This window comes from Ambystoma mexicanum, chromosome 11 (assembly GCF_040938575.1).
Source record: "Ambystoma mexicanum isolate Mex_15411 chromosome 11, UKY_AmexF1_1, whole genome shotgun sequence".
Lineage (NCBI taxonomy): Eukaryota > Metazoa > Chordata > Amphibia > Caudata > Ambystomatidae > Ambystoma > Ambystoma mexicanum.
Genome location: NC_090934.1, coordinates 1,314,663,924 through 1,314,680,889, shown reverse-complemented (window position 1 = coordinate 1,314,680,889; position 16,966 = coordinate 1,314,663,924). Strand labels below are relative to the sequence as shown.

At 44.1% G+C, this 16,966-nt stretch overlaps 1 protein-coding gene across 1 annotated transcript in view; it reads right to left on the bottom strand.

Annotated features, from left to right (window-relative positions):
* TNFAIP8L3 (TNF alpha induced protein 8 like 3) overlaps positions 1-16,758 on the bottom strand; it is a 361,911-nt gene extending 345,153 nt beyond the window's left edge. The window contains exon 1 of the mRNA XM_069624811.1: positions 16,561-16,758. The gene's annotated coding sequence lies outside the window, so the exon portion shown is untranslated. The remainder of the gene's footprint in view (positions 1-16,560) is intronic.
* Between the last annotated feature and the right edge of the window lie 208 nt (positions 16,759-16,966).

Genomic DNA, 16,966 nt, shown 5'->3' with positions numbered 1-16,966 from the left:
ATGCGGAGCCGGACATTTCTGATTTTAAGGAGAAGGCACACAGTGATCTGTGTGCAGTATACTACGTCTGCACGTTAATTGAGCAATCTCTACTGAATGCACGTTTTCATATCAAGTCAAGCCATCCATAAGGCAGCTGTTACAGATAAAAACATATTTTTCTGTTTCTTTCATTTAAAACAAAAATGCAAGGAGTAACCATACACCCCCCTCAATAATTTTTGGCTATAGCTGCTGATCCCCTCAATACCATGGAGAGAATGGAGGGCATATTGGGGCAACTATATAGGAACAATTGAAAATGAAAACTTCACTCCGGCTAAAAAGAAGACATTACTTTTACACTCTTTTGGCCCTGAAGGACATAGAATTTACAGACAACTGCCACAATTGAGGATAGATGAGGGGGATGAATTTGATAAATATGAACAGGTATTGAAAAGTTTGGATATATACAATTAACCTAAAATGACTGTGGCAGTGAACAGGTACTACTTCTATACCAGAAAGCAGGAAATAAATGAAACCGTGGATGAATATGTTAGTGCACTGATAAAATTTGCATTGACATGCAATTTTGGAAGAGGACTGACACAAGAGGACCTCACCAGAGAGCAAATCACAATACATTCCAATAGCAATGTGGTACAGAAAAGGATGTGGATCTGCAGAGATCCTTCACTAGAAGAAACAATCGTAATTGCAAGCAAGGTGGAGCACACCATGATTTGTGTGAAAGCCAAGAAGGACATAACAAAACCAGGAAAAATCACAGCTGTGAAGCCCAAAGAAGTGAAGGCTACATTGGTGAAATACAAGGAACATAAAAATAAGGATTTTAATAAGGGAGGAAAATCGTAAGAAGCTATGCAAGGCGAGAAAATAAGAACAATGAATGGGATGTGGTATCGATGTGGTAGAAAGGGGAACTATGCTAACTCTCAAATGTGTCAAGCTTTGAATAAGAAATGCTGCAACTGTGGCCTGAGGGGTCGTTTTGGTGTAGTGTGTAAAAACAGGAAACAAGGAAGTCAAGTAAAATGGATTCAAGAAGAATAAGAAGATAATGATAACGATGAACAAGAAGTAGAGGTTGTCACCATTGTGCGCAGAAAAAGGAAAAAAAGCACCCAAAAGTAGATTTAAGATTGATCGTATAAATACGGAACTAATGCTCAGAAAGGGATACAGTTCAGAACTTTAAAAAGCCTGATATAAGGAATCCCGGAGCATTTGAAGGGTCTATGAGTAAATTAATGGGGTACCAAATGGCTATTGTTGAAGAATAGCAGAAGTGGAGGTGTTTGTAGCTATGAAAGGAGTGAAGGTGTTTAGATGGGAAGATAAAGCAAAGTTAAAAATCAAACTCAGTTCAGGGGTGAAGCGGCTGTTTCAATTGTATTAACCAGCGGAGTAGATACTGATTAAGTATGAGCAGGGTAAGGAGAGAGAAATACTTCCCGGAGTGTTCACTGGTAGCATTGGAAGACTAAAACGATACTCGCACAAGATTGAGCTTAAGCCTGGCACAAAACCATGTCACCTACTGTGTGGTGTGACATATACCCATTGCTTTGAGAGAAGAAGTGAAAGAAGAACTAGTTAGGCTCGAAAGGGAAGGTGTGATTGAGGAGGTGGTTGCTTCGGAGTGGATATATTCCTTAGTAGTGTAAGGAAGACGAATGGGAAGGTGAGAATTTGCATTGATTTTAGAGAATTGTGTTTACATTTTTTTATTTCCAAGACATATTATACAAACGTGACACATATCATTAATAGTCGTAAAAATACAAACCTAAATGATCTAGAGAATTGAATAATGTAATTGTTGTAGAAAAATATCCCTTACTTGTCATATCGGAAATGTTAAACCTGGTAGGTGATGCAAACATGTTTTCCACAATTGATTTATCAGTGGCGTATCACCAGATATAGTTGTATGCTGAATCAAGGAGGTATGCTACATTCATCACATCATTTGGATGATATCATTACCTAGGCATGCCATTTGGTTTAGCATCAGCGGGCACTGTATTTCAAAGGGTAATGACGCATCTGTTAGACGGTATACCAGGTGTATAGGTGTTCCAAGATGACATCTTGCTGTATAGAGTGGGTGAAAGCGAACACAATGTAAGTTTATGTAAGGTGTTTGAGAAACCTGAGGAAAAAGGTTTGACAGTGGAATACAGTAAATGTAAATCTGGCAAATATGAGATGGACTACTTAGGGCACATCTTATCCAAAGGCAGGGTATAAACCCAGATTCAAGGCCATGGAGGCAATTAGAAGGCACCTTGCCCATGCAATAAGGAAACTCTGCACTCCTTTTTAGGTTTAGCCGAATATTATAACAAATTAATTGAGAAATTTGCTGTAATTACTCACCCGTTGAGAGAGTTCATGAAGAAAGTCACACCATTTGAGTCGATGGACAAACATAAGGTTGCAGTATATTGTGTAAAGAAATGCATACATGAAGCACCTTTGTTGGGAGGTTTTGGGAGGTTTCGTTTCCAGGTGGAAAAAGTTGATTGAATTTAGAAGTGTACCCAATAGCCTCTGTGTGGAAAATTGTACTTAGAAGTTTCGCCCAGTAGCCTCTCTGGAAAGTTGCATTTAGAAGTTTGCACATTGAAAAAGCATATAACCCATCATATCACACCACCACGCTTACTCTCTCCTTTACATCACCACTCAACTAGAACACAGTGATACTATGACACCATTCGGTATAACTGTTCTCATACGAACATCCGCCGCTTACTCCACATCATTCTATGTAAACACTGCTGGTCTCACACCCCCAGCCAGGCGTTTTCCTCAGGCCTAACGCAGCCACATCCGTTCCGGATAAATCCTGCCAGAACGAACACATTCTCCTGATCTCTCAACCACCACACCTACCGATAAGAAGCAGCTATTACACAAGTGCCGCACGAGCTGCACACATATCCGGTGCTCACACGCACCTTTTTGACTCTCCCTACTCTCTCTACTGATCTGAACTGCGGTTCCCAAGGGCGTTCAACCTACCAGCGCCTTCAGACCATACCAATGGTATATAAGGCGCTATATAAGTGCAAAATAACATAACATAACATAACATAATCACTGTGGAAGGTCTGGCTCCATTGCTATCGCAGAGGGATGGGGAACAAGAGAAAGTGGTGATGTTTGCATCCAGAGCAGTGACAGATACTGAGACGAGGTACTTGGTAATTGAAAGAGAGTTGTTAGCATGCTGCTGGGGTGAAGAACGTTAGAGACAGTATGTATGGGTGACACATTTTTTATAAGAAGTGACTACAAACCGTTTGTGGAGGTTTTGACAGTCAATGGCATGATCAGAGCTATGCCAAGAATTGCAGGTTTGAGCTTGAGACAGATTGAGTACAACTGTGAGGTGGAATATTTGCAGGCAAAAAGAACTCTATTTCTGTTTTTTATTGTGCATGCCAAATAAAGATAGTGTATCAAAGGAGGAGCTTAACGAGGTTGAGGGGCAAGTGTGTGGTGTAAACATAGCTTTGAATGAATAATGGGAGATGAAAGTCAGGGAGGATGGTTTGTTGAGTATGGCACATGGAGGTCATCCAGGTATTACTGTAACTAAAAAGAAAGTGAGAGAAAAATGTTGCTGGAAAGCAATGGATGTTCAAATTAAAAGAGTTATTCAACGATGTGTGCCACGCAGCCCTCCTTCTACCCCCACCTGCGAGGCCAAGAACCTCGGGGTAATCTTTGACTTCGCGCTTTCCGTCACTGCCCATATCTCTGATGTCTCAAAAAAGTCAAACTTCCTACTGCACCTCCTCAGAGGTCTTTTGCCTTTCCTTTCCTTCCTCCAGAAGCTCACTGTCTCTCGAGCCCTGGTTTTCTCAAGGTTGGACTATTGCAACAGCCTCCTTCTAAATCTACCTGCTTATACTCTCCGTACTTTGCAACTTATCCAGAATAGGACTGCAAGACTTGTCCTTGCCCTCAAGCCCTGGGATCATATCTCTGCAGCCCTGAAATCTGGTCACTGGCTCCCAGTGGCTGCAAGGATTAAATTCAAGACCCTTTGCATTGTCCACAAGGCTTTCTAGGGCCTGGATCCAAAATACCTTCAGTTGTCCCTCCATAAATACCTTCCCTCCCGAGCCCTTTGCTCGTCCACTTCTAACTCCCTCAGGGTCAGTCGTTTTTCTAAGAAACGAGCGGGGGGTAGCTCTCTGTCTTCAGATGTGGCCTCCCTCTGAGACAGCCTCCCTGCCACTCTCAAACTTGAGGAGAACCATCTCTGGTTCTGGAAGAACCTCAAGACATTCCTCTTTGCTTCTACCTTCTCTCCTCCTCTCCCCTGTTGATCTGTTCTGTCTCAGCATCGTGTACCTGGTCTCCCTTTGTCTTTAGGGCCCAGGTACCTGCTCACCCTGCCACCCACCTGCACTGCCTCCAGACAATCCCTTGTACTGGGGTTTGTATATGTAACCCTACAGTCCCCCTCCCTCTCTTTTTCTGCACTTATTCAGACACACCCTGTCTGTTGCCTTATTCCTAGCACTTGCTGGCTGCCTTACCACTGTTTGATGCTTTTTGTTATTTATTCATGTTTTATTTACTTATTTTTATTTTTGCTCAGAACTTTCCACCTCTCCCCCTCCCTTGCACTTGCACGTTCTCAATGTCACTGGGCCTAGTAAGATCATTGTTTTTGTTCTCCCTTGTTCCCCTCCCTTGCTTCGTCAAGCTCTGAAACACTTGTGTACGAGCGCGATACAAATAAAATATCAATATCAACATCAATGCAGCAATTGTGATAAAAATATGAGGAAGGAATAGATGTCAACTAGAAGGTTACCGTTGACATCTATTCTGGTACCAAAAGGACAATGCCTGGAATTGAGTATTGACATTTTGGGTCCAAATGAAGGTTTGGGACATGGTAATTGTTTTCTGATTGTGATGATTGATAGGTACACATGTTGGCCAGAAGTGGTGATTGTGGACGGATTGATGTCAAAGAAGGTGATACATTTTTTGGATTTTTTATTTTAGAAAGGACGGTGTGCTGATGGAAATACTGAGTGACAATGGTCCTCAATTCGATTTCACAGAAATAAGAGAGTTTTCTACAAAAATGAGTTTTCATTGGAAACATTCACCAGTATATTACCCGGAAACAAATGGCATGGTGGAAAGGCTGAATAGGGTGGTGAGGAAATGTATACAGCTAGCTTAAGTCAATGGTCTTAATTGGAAGGGTTGTTTATGTGCTTTGTTTGTAGCATAAGAGTGAATCCACATAGAGCCACAGTTGTGTCGCCTTTCCCGCTTATGAGGGGCAGAGAGCCCAACAGTAGACTGTATACTTTATGGATGAATGGAAGATTGGGTACTAAGAGTGTGCGTGAAGATTTTGTGGCTGAATGGATGATGGAAATGCAGAGAAAGAACAATGTAGCATTAAAAAGAGAAGTAAGGCATAGGAAACTGTTGGTTGCTGATTTTGTGAGAGTGAGGAAGGGCAGAGAAAGTAGGAAAGGTTTGTTGAGATTTTTTGGTCCTATTAAAGTGGTGCAATGTTTTAGAAGTGCTGTTAAGGTGGAGGATGGCACAGTCTGAAATCTTAGTAGGATTATTAAATGGGCGAATGGAGAAGGAGTGTTAAAGAGGGTTGAGAAGAGTGAGAGGACATGGGACCTTTGGAACTATGAGCTGTGGAAAGAAAGTAGTGCTAAAATGGAGGAGAGTAGTGATGTGAGTGGGAGAAGCGACATGTTACATATTGAGGTGTTGACTGTGAGTATTGATGGTAGAGTTGATGGTGAAGTTAGGAGGAGTGGTAGGGGTAAGATTTTGTGGTATACAAAAAGTTAAGAAATTGTAGTGTTGTAGTTATTTGCAAATGGTTTATATATTGCGTTTTCTACAATTATCACCTTCTGTTCTTGCTATTTCTTTTTTTGGGGGGTATAGTATGGAGCCAGCTGTAGTCAGCTGGGTGCATTCATAGAATGTATGGAATGTTAGGTTTGTGTGAGGTAATATAGAATGGGATTAGGAATTTTATGGTTCAAGTGGGGACATTGGAAAGAGCACTTGTTCCTGCTGCTGGAGGCTGACAGAGTGGTGTCGGTGGGGTCTTCTATTTTGCTACTTGATCTCTAATCCTTAATAAAAATCACATAAGGATATTGGATCGTGTATGTCATTACTCACCCACTTCACTTTCTTATAGGAGTCGTCGACAGGGGGTCCCAAAACACTTTTTGCTAGTTCACTCCATCTTCCTCAGCCTGAACAGCAGAACATCTCAGACTTTGAATTTCTTTGGAAAGATGTGTCAATTTCTTCACAAAACAACAAAGATATAGGCAGTGTATGGGTCCAAAAATGACATTTAATTCCACATTGGCTCACATAGACAGGACTGCATGAAACACTCCAAAGAAGTAATGCAACCCTTTCTGGTTATTCCTTTGGAGCTTTGAATATTTCTGTCCAAGGGGCACAGGGGAGTTATTAGTAATGTAAAACGCAACAATTTTCATTCATTTTCCTATGGGTAATTTTGGGCTACATGTAGCACAACCATCGATTGACATCAAACCTGGGCAAGAAGGTGTCAGGTACCTCCATTGTGTTTGTGCATCATCAAATGCCATGCTGTGTGCATAGTGACCACCGGCCTTGACCACAAGCAGGAGCATCATGTCTGTTGTGCATAGTCCCAGACAATGGGCACTTGAGGTAGGGTCATAATAACAATCAATTTAGGTACTGAATGTGGCATCAATGTGCCCAGGTGTGATGCTGGAAATGCATTGGAGGGACAGGGACTCCATGTCCTTGTCCTGTGCTCCCTTATCATGTGTGTTCTGTGTTGTTTTCTTCAGAGGAATTCAGCTGGGACTCCTGGCAGTTCAGCTCTTCCTCTTGTTGGTCATGGTGAACAGAGACCCTTGGGATACCCTCATGGCGCCCATGGGTGAGGGTACAACCCTGTACCCCTAGTGTATATTTTTGGGCACCTGTGTGTTGCCCAAAGAGCAGAGCATGGGCTTGTGGCAGCTCCATGCTGAATGTGACAGGTGCTCTGAGTATCTTCTATTTTGGGATACCCAGTGCCTGCCATAGGAATCAGTGGATTTCTGATAGAGGGCAAAATGGCCCTGGTGCCTCTTGATTTCATTTGCCTGTTACCTTGTTTTCCCAAAGCCCTGGGAAGCCTTGACTCTGTCCCTTCTCCTGACTAGGTTTTGGGTGGAAGAACCATAGATGGTATTGTGAGGAATTCCAGGCCAGACTGGCTGGAGCCTTTCCAGTGAATGTGTGTTGTGGGTACACCCTTGGGGTGGGACCTTTGTGAATATAGTGTGTGATGAACATGCATTCTATGTTATGGGTGTATGGTTTCTGTCTGTGTGACACAATGAATGTGACAGCCCTGCCTGAAGCTGACATGCATGTAGAGTATTGGTCAGAAATGCTGGGTGCTTGCCCCAATCCACATTCCTTGTTATGGGTGGCTGGGTGGAAGTGAATAGCCTGAATGCATGTGAGCCTGATTGGCTGCCTGCCTGCATGAATGTCCTTCTGTGTGATTGGCTGACTGAGCCTGACTCGGTCAGAGTGAATGAGGGACAGATGTGTATATCTGGGGACCTCTCACTTACCAATTTGTTCAGAAGCTGAAGTCAAAACTTGAAGCTCATCCTTGAAGCCCAGCTGGAAGAAGAAGAAGAAGAAGAATTGCTGCAGCATTTCTTTCAATTAAATCTTAAAGCTGTAGAGCTTGTCGAGGACTGATCTGAGAGAGGACTTGTCTAGGAGACCTCTCCCCGAGTTACAAGGGACCATCGTGCAAAACTGCTGCTCTTCATCGAGGTACCCTGGAAGCCAGTCCCAAAAGGCTGTCGATCGGAGAAGGGGTCTGCCGAGAATCTTGAAGTAAAGTGCTGGGACATTGAGTCTGCCGGTGGGTTTCCTGCCACCCAAAGCTGACAAAGATGCCCCGAGGACACTGACAGAGTCAGCCCTTGGTCGAGTCCCGATCCCCAAAGCTATCCCGAGGTACGTGCAGCAGCACCGACAGGCCAGAGGATCGCTGAAGCATCTCCCAACACCCGACGCTCGGCCTTCATCCATCACCGAGTCTTCTTTGCACCACCAAACACTTTGCATTGAGGTGGACCGTATGCCTCTTCTTCCCAGGACTTCCTCGAGCGATCATCGAAGAGCACCGCAAAGGTCGAAGTGGATGTCTCGACGCCAGTGTGCCACTTTTCTTTGAGGATCTCGACACCCTGTGGGTCCTGCTTTAAAGGAAGTCCACTCTCGAAGGGATCCGTCAACAAACCGTCGAAGAAACTCTTCTATCTCAGGTACATTGGAGTAGTTGAACTTTATGACCAGGAAACAAGACTGATTAAACATTAATGGACTGGGCTTGTTAATACATTTATTACAGGTTGCCCAGGTGGGAGGATCCTCACTCAGAGTTGTGTCTTAGTAGCAAAAGAAACATTCTGCCATTGTTTAACCTAACCTGCCTTCCTTCCTTATGATCTATGCCGTTACCTCTTACTGCATGATTTGTATGCCATTTTAACTGTCAGCATTTTAAAGGAATCTAAAGCTAAGTGGGGTACCACATAGACATTGTATATATTTGCCATATTAGAATTACCAGAGCACAAAGTTTGTTATTAATTGTTTATATATCTCTGAACCTTATTGTTATATAAAGAGCTGTGTTAGCACTTAACATAGTGTGTGGACATTCTTTTATGGGGGCTTGAGGACTCACTGTACTTAAAAACCAGCCTGCATCACCTCCTGAGAGCTTAAGCCTTGGTTGCTCGTCCGTTTCTACCACAATAGAGAACCTTGGCTGGGGTGCTCTTTGCCTTGGCTCTGCCATATAGAGGGCAGAAATACATATACCCCCCTCCAGTCTTTACACCAGGACACATACTTCACTTGAATGCTACCATTAAGACAATTTATTAGAGCATTCTGGTGAATGGGGCCATGTTTTTGTGTGCAATTACCAGGACCGTAGCTCATGTCATAGGCACAGCACCATTGGCTGAAGTGGTCACGGAATATGGCTGCAGGCCACGTCCAATGTGATGTACCCTCAGGGACACAAATCTCTAACCACAGTTCCCAGAGGACATGTGGCCAGGCCATATCATCGCTTTACACATCCTTGTGGCAAACCATGGTCCTGCTGCAGAACAGTTTTCCTGTTCTAGAGCAGTTCTAATGCCCCAGACATTTCCATTGTTCTAGAAGAGTTATGAGGTTCCAGAATAGGTGTACTGCTCTACTACAATCAGAATGTTTCACAACCGATTTATTGTTTACAAAAATATCTGCTGTAGCAGAACGTTGTTTATGGACCTTTCCTGCATTGCTCATGGACTGCATCCACACCCCAGGCACTGCTCAATCAGCCTCAGTGCCCCCATCACCAGTGGCCTTCACCAGTCCTGCCAGGGGTGTGCGCTTTGGGAATACCGCAGCTTAGTTAACTGTCCTATAGGGCCCACGGGGCAGGGTATGTGGTCTTTTTAATGGGCACTTGGCCAGGAGGTTTTGGCATTGGGCGGTGGCCCAGGCACCGTGATTTGGATGTTATTCATGAAGGCTAGTGCTCTTGGCCAAGTAACTGTGCCGTGGAATGGCAAGGCCCCAGCCACTATGCATCTTATTATGATGAGCAAGTGCACACGGATTGACATTGGGAACAACCCTGTTATTCTCATTTGCACATCATGTTTACATATGGCGGTTATGAATATTGTGCATACAAGAATCTAGAGCCAAATTGATACTTCATCCGGATGAGTTTCTCTGTGGGCCAGTATAGAGGCTCTGCTACATTTGCACAGTCCAGCCATTCTTATATTTTCATGCATTACATACACCCATTTAAAAAGAAACAGCGAGAATATGAATGGCAGTGTGCAGAAAACATCTTGCCTCTGCATGAGGCTGCAGTGAAATGGGAGAGCAAAATCTAAACTGCATATGAGATGGTAGCGATGTCTCCTGCTGTGAGTCTGGGTGGACACCAAATAAGACCAGAGGCCTCTGTCTACTGCTTCTGATGTCAGCATTAAGGGAGCCCAGGAATGTGGTCATCACAAAAAATGTGGGGGAGAAGGAACGAAGTAGGAAAGTATGTTTTCTGCAGAAATGTAGTCAGGTCCACATCACAGGGAAGTGGAAAGAGAAAACGATAGGCAACACGGTTAAACTGGGCAGAGTGACATTAGGATGTGTGGAGAAAGGGGGTGATTATTCCGAAGTGGGAATAGACACTGTTGGAAAGTGCCCTTTCAGTGTAAGCATAGATATATATATATTTTTCTATGAGAGCTCATAGTGGTTCTTTAATTTGTTTTTAATGTCCAAATATAATCTGGACCCCAGTAATGGCAGCCATGCCACTGAGGGCAGTGAACTTTTCTTGGTGCTCTCTGATTCTCCCTTCACCGTAGGGACTTTCACTACTGGAGACAGGGTGGATCTCTTGAACAAACATATACACTTTCTTGCTATCATTTCCCTTGTCCTGTTTAGGATTGACTAAGCCAATAGAATTAAACATGACAATGCCAGTCTACCTCACCAAGATGCTCCAATAGATACAGAACACTGCAGCAAGTCTTCTTCTCAGACTTAACAGGAGAGAGGACATCACGCCAGCTCACAGACCTCTCCACTGGTCCCCAGTCAAGAAAATGATTAACTTAAAAGCATTATGCATCGCCCATAGAGATATCCATGGACATGACATGGAGCATGGTTGCCACACATCGCAACATGTGAACTTGCAAGTGAAATTGGACATTGAGGTCGAGCAAGGATGTACTTCTTGAGACCATGCCAGATGTGTCCACACAATAGACGATTACCTAACTTTCAGGAAATCCATTAAACAACCTGGCTTTCCGATATTTCAAGCTAGCAATCTAACTGCAGGACCAGCCTATCAATTCACACCATTGCATCAGACATCTCAGACTACTGATTGCAACCGCCCATCTACAACTTCACCCTGCAGAAGCCAAGAGCATCATAATCATGCCGGCCGTGGTGCCAGCTCCCGGCAAGACCAACGATGCCTCCCATAGGACTCCAAATAATTTCATCTGCTGCACTTTCCCGGTCAGTTTCATGGCACAAGCCCTAACTGGCACAACCGTTCAGTATTAGGGCAAGGGCCACACTCATTATGTGGATATTCCCTCACTCCGATAGACCTCACCTAATTTCAGAACCACAAGAATGCCTGGCAAATATGCATTTTGGGGGAGGAGCGTAGTACAAGTCTGAATAACATGGCATATGTCTATTGTTACCAAATCTCTTTTACCAGATAGGCACCCACTTAGCTGGAACTGCACCTAATGATCTGCCAAATTACTGATCTTGATGTTTAAAAAAAAAAACCTTAAACGTTCCATCTACCCTATATAAGCATGGGTCCTTATGAATTCTTGCATCCTCGTGTAATATGTATACACATCTATTCATCCTAACAGATCCAAGGAATGATATTAACTGCATCTCACCTCCCCTTATTAACACTATCAACATCTTTGCCACACCATATTCTCACCAACCCCGCCACTCACAAGGCAATTTATAATCCCTCCCTGCAGACTTCAAGCAACACAACTATATGCCTCTACAATGGCTCACATACCCCCCATCCCGGCCAAATCATCTTGACACCATGGATATAAGAAGCTCCCTTCTGGACATAATGGTCACTATACCCTCGATCTATACCATCAAGAAACAAACCTGTGCATAGTATCTCGGTACCTCTGGACTGCGTGCATCATCATGACAGTAAAGCATTCTTGCATGCCCCAGGTTCTCCCAAATAGTCCCCCGCCTGAAGCCCATCTCTTTCAGACCCGCCAGAGCACCTGCAGACTGTGCAAATGGCAGTGGTGCACTGTTTAAATGCCAATACTACACAACATTATAACATCCGCTCACGGGAGGCTCCTCCCTGGTCTCCTTTCATTGTAAGGAAAAGCTTGTGAAACCCCATCTAAACACCAGCCTCCAAAGGCCCACAAATCAGAACACATCTGTCTTTTGAAATAAAAAACCTCAATTCATTTTGAGTAGAATTATTACACCTAAAACAAACACATAACATGATCGCAAAAGCAAACAAGTAACCCAAAATAAGCGCAAAGAATCATCCCAACCCCTCCACATCTTGCCTCGTACTCAATAAAGACACAAAAAAGCATAATCATTTGCCCTGAGATACTACATTGATATATTCGGGTAATTTATTGGTTTCATTCAACATATCTGATTGGCATTTTCAATGTCGAAGGAGGTCGAAGGATTGGAGTTTGGAGACAGCTGCACGAGTTTGGCTTGGTCAGACTGCTTTTGTTTGCGTGTGCATGATGACTTTGCCATTTTTAATATCTGCCTCCCCCAAAAGTTTATTTTTTGGTTGGGGGGTGGCTGGGTTTTTGTCTTGTAGCAACACATCATGTTACTCGAACTTCCCCTTGACTGCTTATTGGACCATCATATCATTTCTTTACTTGTTGGTTTCTCTTGTTCTTTCTCTTCTCTTTTGTGTCCTGTTGTTTATGTCATTCTCACTAAATGTGTACCAATTCAAAAATGTTGTGGGCACTCTAGAAGTAAATAAATCCAAATCCAAATACAAATAGAAGGGATTTATCACCCGAATCCCAAAACATCAAATTGAAAAATGTATTGCATTAAGTGGTTGGACTTCAAAATTTCAGCTGCAGTTGTTCAATGTCAAATGCTTCCCTGAAAATGGTCAATAAATGTAACTGATTCCACCGCGGGCATAGGCCAAGAACGTTATAATGTAGATTATTCAGCAAATTCACTAAAAAAGGCTAAGTAAATCATAATGATTGAACAGCGCTGCCGTTCTCTCCAGAGATCACAGGTGGCCATATAGTGCTCATATGTGCTTTTTTTTTAGTGATGCTGCACTCTTTTCGACTCATGTTAAAAGCCTTTGAAAAAGAGATCCCAAAAAAATCAAATTGCAGTTTTTCACTTGGGGACAATAGTTTGCTCTTTCGTAATGACAGGAAACGACTACAGAGCAAGGGACTTTTGAATGTCTTGTACACAGGAAGTTCTTTCTTGATATAGAGTTTTCTGATTGGGCCGTAAAGGAGGAAGAGTGAGCCATGTGACCAGTGGCGACTGTGAATGTCAAGGGGTGTGTGTGAAGATGCAGTGTGTGTGTGGTAGGGAGAGGGGCATGAAGTAATAAGGAGTGGAGGGTAAGGTGTGAGAGCATGGAGGGGACAGTTCAAGGGGTTTGCAGAGAAGCAGAGAGGTGAGGGAAGTCGAATGATACAGGAACCTGGAAAAGATAATATTCATTTGCAGTTGGGAGAATGCATGGAGGTAGACATGATAGTAGGAACATGAGGGCATATTCAGGGATCTGTGGGGGAAGGCCAGGCTGGTACATTCAGTTAGGAAGTTAGGTATCATGTGTGTGACATAGATCTCTTTCGTATATCAGGAAACAAAAGTAAATTGTCAGCTAAACTGAATCCGCAACTCAGTAATCCCTAATATGATATGATATGATATGGCATTTATAACGTGCCTATACACAAGTGTTTCAAGGCGCGACGAGGCCAGGGAGGGGAACAGAGGGAAGACAGAGACAGCGATCTTACTAGGCCAGGTGACATTGAGATCGCCCACATTTTCCCTATTTTTCAGTAGTCATCTCTATACGCTAAGGTTTGCTCCATCACTCATTAAGCCTCCTGAGGGGTTGATGTTCTTTGTGCCAGAGGTGCCTTTCACTATAGCTGGTACATACATTAACAAAGGCATGCTCAGCAAATGGGGCATTTACACAGACAGGCATCCGCACACACACCCTGCTGCATGCCCATGAAGCCCAACTCTCATCCACACTCACCACTGGCGCAATCACCATCCCACAAAAGAATGCCTTTTCATGCCATGGCCAGAGAATTGGGGTAGTTGTCCCTGCTGCTCTAGTGCACCTTGGCACGCCAGAAAGTGGGTTGACAGGCACACAGCAGGGACCTCAGGCAGCTGCAGCCTTCAAGTACCAAAACGGTGTGTAAGTCGCAGCCAGCATACAACTTCCTTCAGCGATGGCTAGTGGGCTTTTGACTTAGAAACAGCCAATCCAAAGGTAATGGCCCAGAATGTCGCCCTCGCAATTGCGACCGCCGAAATGCCTGAAATTCTTTTTTAAACACCCCCTTTACACCACATATATATGTGGGGAGCATGGGATATTATAGTAATATGGGTGGGGCGGTGGCGGTCTTCCCCCGCATATCTACGTGGTTTAAAGGGGGTTTAATAAACAAAAAACGTTGGTATTTTCAGACCTAAGAGGGGAGCAAGGTACCTTATCAGACCTGTGTGTGCCGCTCCCACACCGCAAGACCACGATCCTTGCAAGTTCAGGGGTCAAATCCCGCCGCTTGGCTTTTCCAACCATGCTCACACGCCATCCTTGTATTGTGCCGTTCAGTAGCTTTTCTAGTAAACTCTCGTGGGCGAGGAGGCCTAGAAGGTTCCTCTCTGCAGCCAACCTGTTCCAGCTGTGTACTTTCTCATGGTAGGTGTGCAAGTGCACCAAACCATAGCAGTCAGCACACCATGACTTCAGCACAATACAATGGCCTCAATTCGCTCTGAATACATACTGTACTGTACCTGCCAACAATCAAAAGCCTAAGAAACAAGTTGAGCCGGAACTGCAACAGGCTGGAGGCATTTTCAAGAGCTTCACAGAAAATGCCAAATACAAATGATTGCATTCCTATGAAGGTGGGCATAAGAGGGACCGACATGTATTGCATGGTTTCTAATTTAAAGCGGGTGCCACCCAATAGCACTTTGGTTAACAAAGTTGTCTACCACAAATAAGCACCAAAAATACAACTGTATATATGCGGGCTATGTACATTCAGAAGCTGTTTTGTTCCTCCAAGTAGCACAGCGCAGTCACTGGTGTAGGTTTTGGGTTAAGAACAATTAATTAACAAATTCAATACATCAGAACCACAAAAACATGATATCACAGCCTATCCTAAAACCTCAAAATGGTCTTCACGTCTTCTATAAGCAGCTTTGACAAATTCCACAACGTCCTGCATGAAAACGAAATCCTAATTCATAATCATTGTCAAAGCATCATAGCGTCATTGTCACAGCGTCTGAGCGTCATTATCACAGCGTCAGAGCGTCACTGTCACAGCGACAGAGCGTCATCGTCACAGCATGAGAGCGTCGTTGTCACAGCATGAGAGCGTAGCCTACTGTTAGTTTAGCCAAGGAGAATCGCAATGTGTGATGGTAGAGGTGTAGGATGCTTGCCACAACCAATGGGAACCCTGCGTAACGTGCGTAATGTATATGTTACTGTTCAGTTGAAGTCAATGTGAATGCCACTGGCGTTATCAGTTCGGATTCCCTTTTGCTATCCGCAAATGGCGGAAACACTACAGCATCGCTATTTGCCGTGACCTGCATCCGAATTTTGAATGCCTGCGGAGAGGTGCCACTTGTTCAGTAGCCACGGACTCCCAATCTGCCTCTTACCCACTGGCCACTATGCTTGGCACAGTTGGCGCTTGGTGGGGTGACCTGCTGTTCCAGTCTATGGCTGGTAGGAGGACTCTGAATTCCATTGCTTCCTCTGTGGAACCTTTCTCAAGCACCAAAAGTACCCATCACTGAAAAAATGCACACCCCTGGCCAACATGCAGAAGGGGCACCCCCACAGCTTGACAGCCTTCTTTTCCTGTAACCCTAGTGTATCCCACAGCACCTCCTTCCCACTGTCACGTGGGGACATTTGGATTCCTTGATCGTTGCCACTCAACTCTGAAAGGATATCTCTTCCCCACTTTGCCCACCCTCCACTTATGCCCCCTTGACCTCCTGTAAAACGTTAATGTTATGTTCAATTGATTGTAATCTGCTTGCCTCCCTCTCCGCTTTCTCCTGCTGTGCCAAGAACCTGCTATTGCCCTGATGTGCACGTTTATAAACCATCAATATGATACAAAATAAAATTAAAAAACACTTTCAAGCAGTCTGTGAGTGCTGGCATGCGCCCCACCTGTAGTACTCCTGGCCATGAATCGATTAAGATGCTCTTGGAGGTTATCTCACAATTATTAGTATTGAGGGGTGCTGTAAGGTGGGTCGCTAAATCCAACTGAAAGTACCTGACAACATCAGCCCTTTCTTAACAGGGCACTTAACAGCAATTAATTGATTTCCAGCCATTCTGCACTGTAATAATAATAATAATAATTTGTTTTTGATATAGCGCTGCAAAGTAAAGTGTTTTACATAGGCCAATATTTACACACATTACCATTATTACCCAATTGAAATTGGAATAAAAATAACATGCTGAAACAAATCCAAGATATTGCCCTGAATCAAATCCCACACCAAAAGAGACAATAAATAACCGAAATCCGCATGAATTGAATTAGCAACGATATGTGTTACCCTAGAGATGTAAGGCTTTCACTCTCTGCCTCCGGGCGCCTAAGTGGACCCTTGGCAGCGTCTTCCACAGCCAACTTGGATCATTTCCTCTGCCCGGCGTGGCTGCGTTGGCCTTGTCTCACGTAGTGCAGGCGGGACTCCTGGGCTGTTGCTGGTTTGCATCTTGGAACAAAACTGAGGTTTGGCTCCGTTCCTCGGAGCTCAGGATCCTCTGGAACGGCCCACTCCTGGGCAGGACCACATCGTTCTCTTTCTCAGTGTTATCCCCGGAGAGAGGGCGTGCCGTCCTGCTTAGCCACGATTGGCTCTCTAGGTTCTGGCATTGCACTCTGTGTGCTTCCACTGCCAGAACCTGCCACCATGGATGTTTTCTGCAGGTGGATTGTTGGCAGGAATGTCCTGGAAA